The sequence below is a fragment of the Myotis myotis genome, unplaced genomic scaffold, assembly GCF_014108235.1.
Source record: "Myotis myotis isolate mMyoMyo1 unplaced genomic scaffold, mMyoMyo1.p scaffold_m19_p_2, whole genome shotgun sequence".
In the NCBI taxonomy this organism is placed as follows: Eukaryota; Metazoa; Chordata; class Mammalia; order Chiroptera; family Vespertilionidae; genus Myotis; species Myotis myotis.
Window position 1 is genome coordinate 210,990,528 of NW_023416324.1, and position 9,164 is coordinate 210,999,691.

Consider the following 9,164-nt stretch of genomic DNA (forward strand, 5'->3'; position numbering starts at 1 on the left):
ACAGCCGGGCAATGGCCGCCTCGGTTCGAGTGCCCCTACAGCCCGCCCCGTCCTAGGAGCTTGTCTCCAGGACCCGTGTGGTGTCGTCGCCTGACTCCTCAGGCAGTGACAGTGCACAACGCCTGTTCCAAGAACGGTTATTTGAGATGGAGATCGGGTTTCAGGGCAGAAATGCGGCCCTCCTCTTCCTGGATCCGTTTATGCCAGGGCAGGAGGCTGCGGCTGCTCTGTGTAAATGTCGAGATGAATTAAAATGCAATGCTTGGGCAAAGGTCACGAGGCTTCCATGGAAGCCGCAGGCACACACCTTATCTTTCATAGCCACCCCGACCTTCCTGAGAACTCGGCATCAAACAAACCCTTAAGGAAGTAACCCCACTGAGTAATAAGCTGATTCATTCCAAGTCCCCCTGCTGACAGCGCAACTGAGATCAGAGCTCTGAGCCCTGCTCACCCTCAGGGACAGTGGTTCCAGATGTGCAGAGCAGAAGAAGGCCCAGGAGGAGTATAAGGAAGCGGTTCTTTCAGTTATCCGCAAACTCTCTGGCTACCTCCCAGGGGCTCAGAAAACATTAACTTGGTTAACGCATGGATTCTTTGTCCAACGTCATTGTGAATGAGCCGTGTTCGTGCCTTTTAAAAGACTCAGCCACCCATGACCTCGAAGAGGCTCCAGGACAGTTCATCAGACTCCACGCCTCGGCCTTCTCTGCTTCTGCGGGGGTCCTTGGCCTCTCCTGGCGGTTCTCAAACTTGGCTGCCCCCGGGACTTGCCAGCTCCTGCCAGGGAGGCCTGACTCCTTAAGGCAGTGGTTCTCAACCTTCCTAATGCCGCGACCCTTTAATACAGTTCCTCATGTTGTGGTGACCCCCAATTTCATTGTTACAAATTGAACATAATTAAAGCATAGTGATTAATCACAAAAACAATATGTAATTATATATGTGTTTTCCGATGGTCTTAGGCGACCCCTGTCAAAGGGTCGTTCGATCCCCAAGGGGGTCGCAACCCACAGGTTGAGAACCGCTGCCTTAAGGATTAAAGCGGAACCTCAGGAAGGGAGCCCTAAGGAGAAGACATTTAAAGCTCTCCCCAGGGGGCTGCAGTGCGCAGCCGGGCTGTGACCCAGGGATCACAGATTTGCACGACTGAACTGACCTTCCTCTTCAAAACAGGTGTAAAGTACTTGACACATGAATGAACCACGCGAAATTCAGATTGTCCCAGAACTACCTCACCGGAACCAACGACACGGTTGAAAGGGTTATTTTCTGCCCCCCACCCCCATCCCCCGATCCCAAACAATAGTTAATTACAGGAACTGACGAAGGTGGCAAAATCTAGATTTGTTTTCCATCTGCCTGAAGTTACCAGGCAGACCAGTGATTTCAGCCCTGGCTGGACATTGGCAGGACCGAGGGAGGCTGAGAACTGGCATGCGGCTCTGGTTTAATGAGCATCCAAGGCTGAGAGCCACTGATTCTGTGGTTCTTTCATCAAGGTCTGCATTACGCTCTTCGGTCTTTCTAAGTCTAAAGTGCTTATTGTACATTCAATCTTTAAAATATCTATATATATAAAAGCCAAGCGACCAGAACGTGGGAACAACCAGAATGACTGGTTGCTGTGAGCATTGCGTCTGGCCAATGGCCCAATCTGGGGGGTGGGGGGTGGCGCAGGGGGGGCCTTCCCCTGGTCAGCCCCAGCCAGATCAGGGGAGGGGCCAACCGGCCAACCTCCCGTGGCCCCTCACCCTCACCCCCTTGCCAGCCTGGTCCAATTGGCCCCCATCAGGGAGGGCTGGCCAGACCCCATCCATGCACAAATTCGTGCACCGGGCTTCTAGTATATATACGTTTTTATTGACTTTTAGAGAGAAATGAAGGGAGAGAGAGAGAAACATCGATGACAGAGAAACATCTATATCCCCTCTGGGGATTGAGCCTGCAACCCGGGCACATATGCCTTGACTGGGAATCAAACCAGCGACCTCTTGGTACATGGGTCAATGCTCAACCACTGAGCCACACCAGCTGAGCGTGCATTCAATCTTGATAATAGTGTGGTTGCTTATAGAATTCTAGCTTGAAAGCCATTTTCCTCTGCCTTTTGAAAATTTCCACTCACCACCTTCCATCTGGGTGTTGAGATGGCTAATGATTGTTTGTGTAGGTTACCTTTTCTTTTCTCTCTGGAAGCCTTTAGACGTTCTCTTTGTCCTTGACGTCCTGCACTGTTACTGCAATGCGTCTGCCTGTGGGTTTATTTTTAGGTATCTTGCTTGCTCCACAGTGTTATCTTTCTATTTGGAAAATTATGACTTTCTTCAATTTTGAAAACTCGTCAACTCTTATGATTTGGATATTTCTTCCACCTTTTCTGATATTCTCCTGTCCTGGAACTCCTGTGAGATGTATGTTGGAATGTCTCATTTTTATTCTCCTTATTATTTAACTCTCATATTTTTCATTTCTTTGTCTTTTCTCTGTCCTATTAGCATTAATTCCTTGGTACAATCTTCTATTTCTCTAATTTTCTCTTTAACCGTATCCACGTTAGTGTTTATCCTGTTTTTTAAGTTGTTTATCTCAATATTTACAGGTGTGTGTTTTAAAATTCCAGTCATTTTAAAAATCTACTTCTTGATTCATAGCTGCTTGAGGTGTTCTGTGATTTCCTGTTGTTCGTTTGCTTCTGTTATTTTCCTTTCCTCTGCCTCTTCTCAGATCACACTCAGTCAGCGGAAGTCCTTTGGTGATTACTGTTATTTGGATTTCCTCAGGAGCAGCTTTCCACCTGTTGCACTCGGGGGGAATGTGTGGAAGGCGTTTATTTTTACCCTTCGCTTTGAGTCATTATTTTGCAATCTCCAATGTTTTGTTTGTTTAGGGTTCCTCTTTCTTCTCTCATGTAGTATGGCGGGTAGGCTTATGGTTAACTCCACTCCCTTCCAAGGTCAAGCAAACAGTCTTTATCGCCAGCAGTCCAACTTTGTGTTCCTGGGTGGGAAACCACGCCCCTGCTCTCGTTCCTACAGTGAGCTGGCTCCTGACACACACACAGGGCCATTGGTGCCTCTTCCCACGTAGGAGGCGACATTCTGATGGCACTGCCAGTGTCCAGGCCTGAACACCAATAAGCCAGTAGCTTGTGCCCCTTCTATGAGTTTTCTCATTCTCTTTCTAGTCCATAACATTACTTTGTTTTAGAGTAGCTATGTGCATAAAATATTTTGTGTATGTATATGAGGGTGCTTTGAGGTGCAAGAAAGAGAGAAGTGAATTTCAAACAAAAAGACAACCTACTGAATGGGAGAAGATACTCATCAATTATACATCTAATAAGGGGTTAATATTCAGAATATATAAGGAAGTCATGCAAGTTAACATTAAAAGAGCAAACAATCCAATTGAAAAATGGGCCAAGAAACTGAATAGACACTTCTCCAAAGAGGACATACAAATGGCTAATAGACATATAAAAAGACTAGTGGCCTGATACATGAAATTCATGCACTTGGGGCTGGGGGGAGGAGGAGGAAGTCCCCCAGCCTGGCCTGTACCCTGTCACAGAGCGGGAGCCCTGTGAGCCATCACCCCAAAGAGGTAGGCCTTGCACACCCATCCGGGGCTCCTTGATGGGTTGCCCCAAAGAGGTAGGCTGGAGCTGGGGGAGGCCTGCGGACTTCCATGCACCCGCGGACCCCTGGCTAGGGCCACGGCGGAGGGGCCTGTCCACGTGACTGCAGACAACCACCCCCAGGCTGGGCCTGTGGTGGAGGGGCCTCTCTGCCATGGCCATGCCCCCAACCCAATGCTGCAAGTCCCTGCCCACCTGCGCCTGCTGCGCACGCAGTCTGCTGATTGGTTGTTACTGTGAAGGCATCCCGACCAATTTGCATATTACCCTATTATTAGTGTAGATGCTCAACATCATTAATCATCAGAGAGATGCAATTCAAACCACAATAAACTATCACCTCACACTTGCCAGAAAGGTTATCATCAACAAATCAACAAACAGTAAGTGTAGGTGAGGATGTGGAGAAAAGGGAACCCTCATGCACTGTTGGTGGGAATGTATGGAGGTTCCTCAAAAATAATTAAAAATAGAACTACCATGTAACCCAGCAATTCCAATTCTGGGGATTTATTCAAAGAAAACAAAACAATAATTAGAAAAGATAAATGCATCCCTATGTTTATCGCGGCATTACAACTGATAGACAAGATATGGAAGCAATGTAGGTACCCACTGATAGATGAATGGGTAAGAAAATGTGAGAGAGATATTTAATGAAATATTACTCGGCAACAAAGTAATATTTGCAACATGGATGGATCTAGCAGGGGTCCTCAAACTACGACCCGCGGGCCACATGCGGCCGCCGAAAACATTTCTCCGGCCCGCCGGGTGTTTTTGCTGCCGCTGTGTGCATAGGAATTTGTTCATAGTTCTTTTTTAAACTATAGTCCGGCCATCCAATGGTCTGAGGGACAGTGAACTGGCCCCTTGTTTAAAAAGTTTGAGGACCCCTGATCTAGAGGGTATTATACTGAGTGAAATAAGTCAGGCAGAGAAAGACAAATACCACGTGATTTCACTTATATGTGGAATCTGGACAAAACAAACAGAACAGAAACAGACCCACAGATACAGAGAACAAAGCTGGCGGTTGCCGAAGGGCAGGAGGGTGGAGGGTGGGTGGAAAGAATATCTGAAAGACTCTAACAATTACCCCAAACACTCAGGCTAAGTTAGTGAGCAGGAGGCAACCAAAAACCTGGCATCTGCATAAGAAGTGGATCCTAGTGGGGCATAGGCTATAGGGGGAGTATTTTTAAAAAGAAGAAAAGAAAAAAAAATAAACCAACGTAACAGTGACTTTAAAACGAGGCACTGCACCATGCCATGCAGCTGCAGGTCCAGCTGTCCCTGTGGACCCCACACCCAGTGGCCTAAGGGACTACAAGGAGCTGGATGCTACCCCGGACCCCGCTCCCCCATGGACTGTAACCTTTCCCGCAGCGCTGGAAGCAGGTCTTGTGTGAACAGCCTGCTTGTGTTGCCACTGCTGACATGGGGCAGAGCTGGGCTGAGCCAATCCAAGGACTTGGGAGGGGATGGGGTGGGGGGGGAAGGACCTGCACCCAGTTCCCAATCCCCGCCAGTCTGGCTCCCTGCACCATTCAGCACTTTCTTCCCATTTCAAAGCCCCTTCTGGTCCGTTGCTCCCTGGGATCCTCAGTGAAGGACGGATCACCTGGTCCCTGCACAGAAATGGATACTGGCCAAGGCTGGGGCCACATTGTTGGCAGGCGGACACCCCGCTAGAGAATGGGGGCCTGGAACCCCAGCCCAGATTTCCTGGGGACGTCAGTCGCTGGCTGCATGTAGGTGCCTAGTGAGGGCCGCATCCTAAAATCTGTGCATGAAGCCCAGGGGTTAAGGTGCCTCTGCCTGCGTTTCTGGTCCAACAGGAAAAACCAGGCCCGTGGGCTCTGGGTGGCTGTGGCTGCCAGTGGGGAGAGGACTGTGTCCCCAGGGCGCCGGGAGAAAGGGAAGAAAAGGGGAGCAATCATTCAACAAGTACGCAGACCACCCTGGGGCAGCGTGGGCCCCTGGACCCAGCACCCACTGTGGACGTGACCCTGCAGGCCCCTGCAAGGAAGGGTTGGGTCACTTTGAGTTTCTGTCTCTTCTCTCCCTCACTGAGCCCTGACTTGTGCCAGCTCCCCCAGCTCCTCCCCGCCTCCCACTATCACCAGCTCCAAGACAGTGAAATAGGAATTTTTAGGGGTGAAATAGGCAGGTTTAGGGAATTTTTTTAAATTAAGGAGGTCCATGGAAAAAACACAGGGCTACAGAGTTGCAAAAGGGCACATTATTTCCATAAGACAAGGAAGCTGGAAGTGGCAGAAGTTACATTTCCATAAGATAAGGGAACTGGGAGTAGCTACAGGTCTATATCCTATATAATAAAAGGCTAATATGCAAATAGACCATACGGCTGAACAACTGAAACAACCAAACAACTGAACAACCGGTTGCTATGATGTGCGCTGACCACCAGGGGGCGTGTGCTTCCAGAACAAGGCAGGCATCAGCCTTGGTGGGATGGTGGAGCAGGTGAGCAGGGGTGTCAGACCAAGGCGGGGTGCCAGTCACTGTCATTAGGGTGAGCCTCTGGTGGTTACTGAAAATTCTTTGCTCCTGTGTGCCATGGTTCTTCCCAGTGTTTGCGCCCTCTGCCAGCACCAAAGCTGCTGCTCGCACCCACTGCCGGTGCCCAGTGCCAGTCCCAATCACTCGGCACCATCAGAGGGTGCAAGCGGTGGCTGCCGGCCCTGATTGCCTCTGAGGGTTTCTCCACTACCCCCTCTCCTGAGGGGTGATCAGGGCAGCAGCCACCGCTTGCACCCACTGCTGGCTCCAGCCCCAGTCGCTCTGCACCTTCAGTGCATGAGAGCTGCGGCGGTGGGAGCAGAGCTGCCAGCAGACAGGGGACTGGGGCCCACAGTAGGAGGGGCTGGGAGGGGGTGTGGAGGATGGGCTGAGACCCACCCCTGTGCCTACCACAGCCTCGTGGCCCACAGTTCCTTTCAAGGTGCATGAATTTGTGCACTGGGCCCCTAGTCCTAATAATCAAAGGCCAAGAGGCATCACGACCGAAACAACTAAACAACCAGTCACCATGAGGGTGCTCCCCACACCCGCCCCACCACAATAGGGGGTGTGGCCAGCCTGCAAACCACTGGGAGCCCCTCGCCCAGGCTGGGGCGGTGCTGGGGGCTGGGCGTGTGTGGCACAGTCTTTTAAAAATAAAGAAAGACCCACTGGGGCTCCGAGGCACGGTGGTATTATTCACGGTTTCCCATGCGGCTAGAGTAGACTGAGATATGAGTTCATATATTTCCCTTTCTTTTCCCTCCCGTGTCCAGACGGGAGCTGCTCTGGGTTCTATTTCTCAGGAGATAGAGGTGGCAGGTGCAAGGAAGTGGCCAGAGTGGTTCTTGGTGGTTTTGTGAGGCCAAAAACCCTAGAAGAATCTTCTAGAGGGTGTACTCTAAAAGACTGAGGAGTGAAGGGAGGAGAGAATTTGCTGAGAGGGCCAGGAGAAGGAGAGAGAGGCTGGGGGAGGGGGTGTGTTGCCATGCACACTGGGCCCTTTTCTAAGTGGAGACTAATTGTTTCAGCTTCCTCTGGTATAGACGGCTGATTGCCTTCCCCCGAGGGGATGTAACTTTACCCTGCACGCGGCCATGCAGTTGGGTATCCCAGTAGAAGTGGCTGTCCTCCGTCACTGCGGGGCCCGCGGAGGCAGCTTCTGCCCCATCTGGATGGTGGGAGCGGAGTCAGGCCCATCTCCCGAGTTTTACAGAAAAGCTGGAAGCTGGATTTGATGTGAACTCTCCCAATTTTAAAATGTGAGTTTCAGTGTTTTTAGAAGTCTCTGTGTTTCTTTGTAAGATACATCATACCTGGCTGGCCCATGGCAACCAGTAAGGACTGTGTTCTAGATCAATCTAACAGTTGCTTGACACATTTTTGAAATCGACTGATGCTTTTACTTTCGGCCTCTAGCCATACACTTAAGTCAAAGGACAATTAAAATGCAAAACTGTGATTCAGTTCTACAAACCACCTGTAGGAGAGTGCTGCCTTAGGGCTAGTTTCTCCCATTGGACAGTGGTGCCAGGACAGGTCGGTGCCCAGACCTGGACAGGATGGTGGCCAGACCTGGACAGGATGGTGCCCGGACCTGGACAGGACGGTGCCCGGACCTGGACAGGATAGTGCCAGGACCTGGACAGGATGGTGCCCGGACCTGGACAGGATGGTGCCCGGACCTGGACAGGACGGTGCCCGGACCTGGACAGGATAGTGCCAGGACCTGGACAGGATGGTGCCCGGACCTGGGCAGGATGGTGCCCGGACCTGGGCAGGATGGTGCCAGGACGTGGACAGGATGGTGCCCGGACCTGGACAGGATGGTGCCCGGACCTGGACAGGACGGTGCCCGGACCTGGACAGGATAGTGCCCGGACCTGGGCAGGATGGTGCCAGGACGTGGACAGGATGGTGCCCGGACCTGGACAGGATGGTGCCCGGACCTGGACAGGACGGTGCCCGGACCTGGACAGGATGGTGCCCGGACCTGGACAGGATAGTGCCCGGACCTGGGCAGGATGGTGCCAGGACGTGGACAGGATGGTGCCAGGACAGGGCGGTGCCTGGGTGGGACAGTGCCCAGACAGGACGGTGGCCTGTACAAGTAGCCTCAGCATGAGCTTGTCTAGCGGTTTCGCTAGAATAAATCATCCCTTCGCCGAGACACTCTCTGGCATCAGATGTCATGGCCCAGGCCACATCCCTCGTGACCACCAGCGTGAAAGCGCGCCGGGCGTCCCGCAGCACAGGCTGCACACTAGCCAGGACCCCTGGCGCGATGTCTCTCCAGCCCTATCCCTCCCCACCCCCCCCCCCCCCCCCAGCCCTGTGGTGGTTCCATTCATCTCAGTTCTCCACTTGCTGGGGCAGATGCTGCCTCGCATTTGCCTAGCTCTTCACATCCACAAGCCTCTCCCCATTCACTCGCTAATTTAATCCGCCAGGATCCAGGAAGGTGCTGTGGTTCCTGATTCTCAGAGAAGTTAGGCAGTTGCCTGCCAGATTTCCAAGTGGTTAGACGTGAACCCAAAGCCTCTGGCCACAGGTCCTGGTGCTCTCACTCCCACCGCAGCACCCACAGCCCCCGCTGGGGTCCTCCCCAACCCCTCCCAGGGCACTGCCTGCGGGTTACTGTGTCGGGTTCTGAACGAGTCACCTTCCGTGGTGCCTCTGTGGTCTGTGGGTTATTTTGAGCTAAAAGACCCTGTGGGCTCAAGAGCAGCTTCTGCTCCTCCCTCAACTCCCTAGAACAGTGGTTCTCAACCTTCTGGCCCTTTAAATACAGTTCCTCATGTTCTGACCCAACCATAAAATTATTTTCGTTGCTACTTCATAACTGTAATGTTGCTACTGTTATGAATCGTCATGTAAATATCTGATCTGCAGGATGGTCTTAGGCGACCCCTGTGAAAGGGTCGTTCGACCGCCAAAGGGGTCGCGACCCACAGGTTGAGAACCGCTGCCCTAGAAGAACTTAATTAGGAGCCTGGCC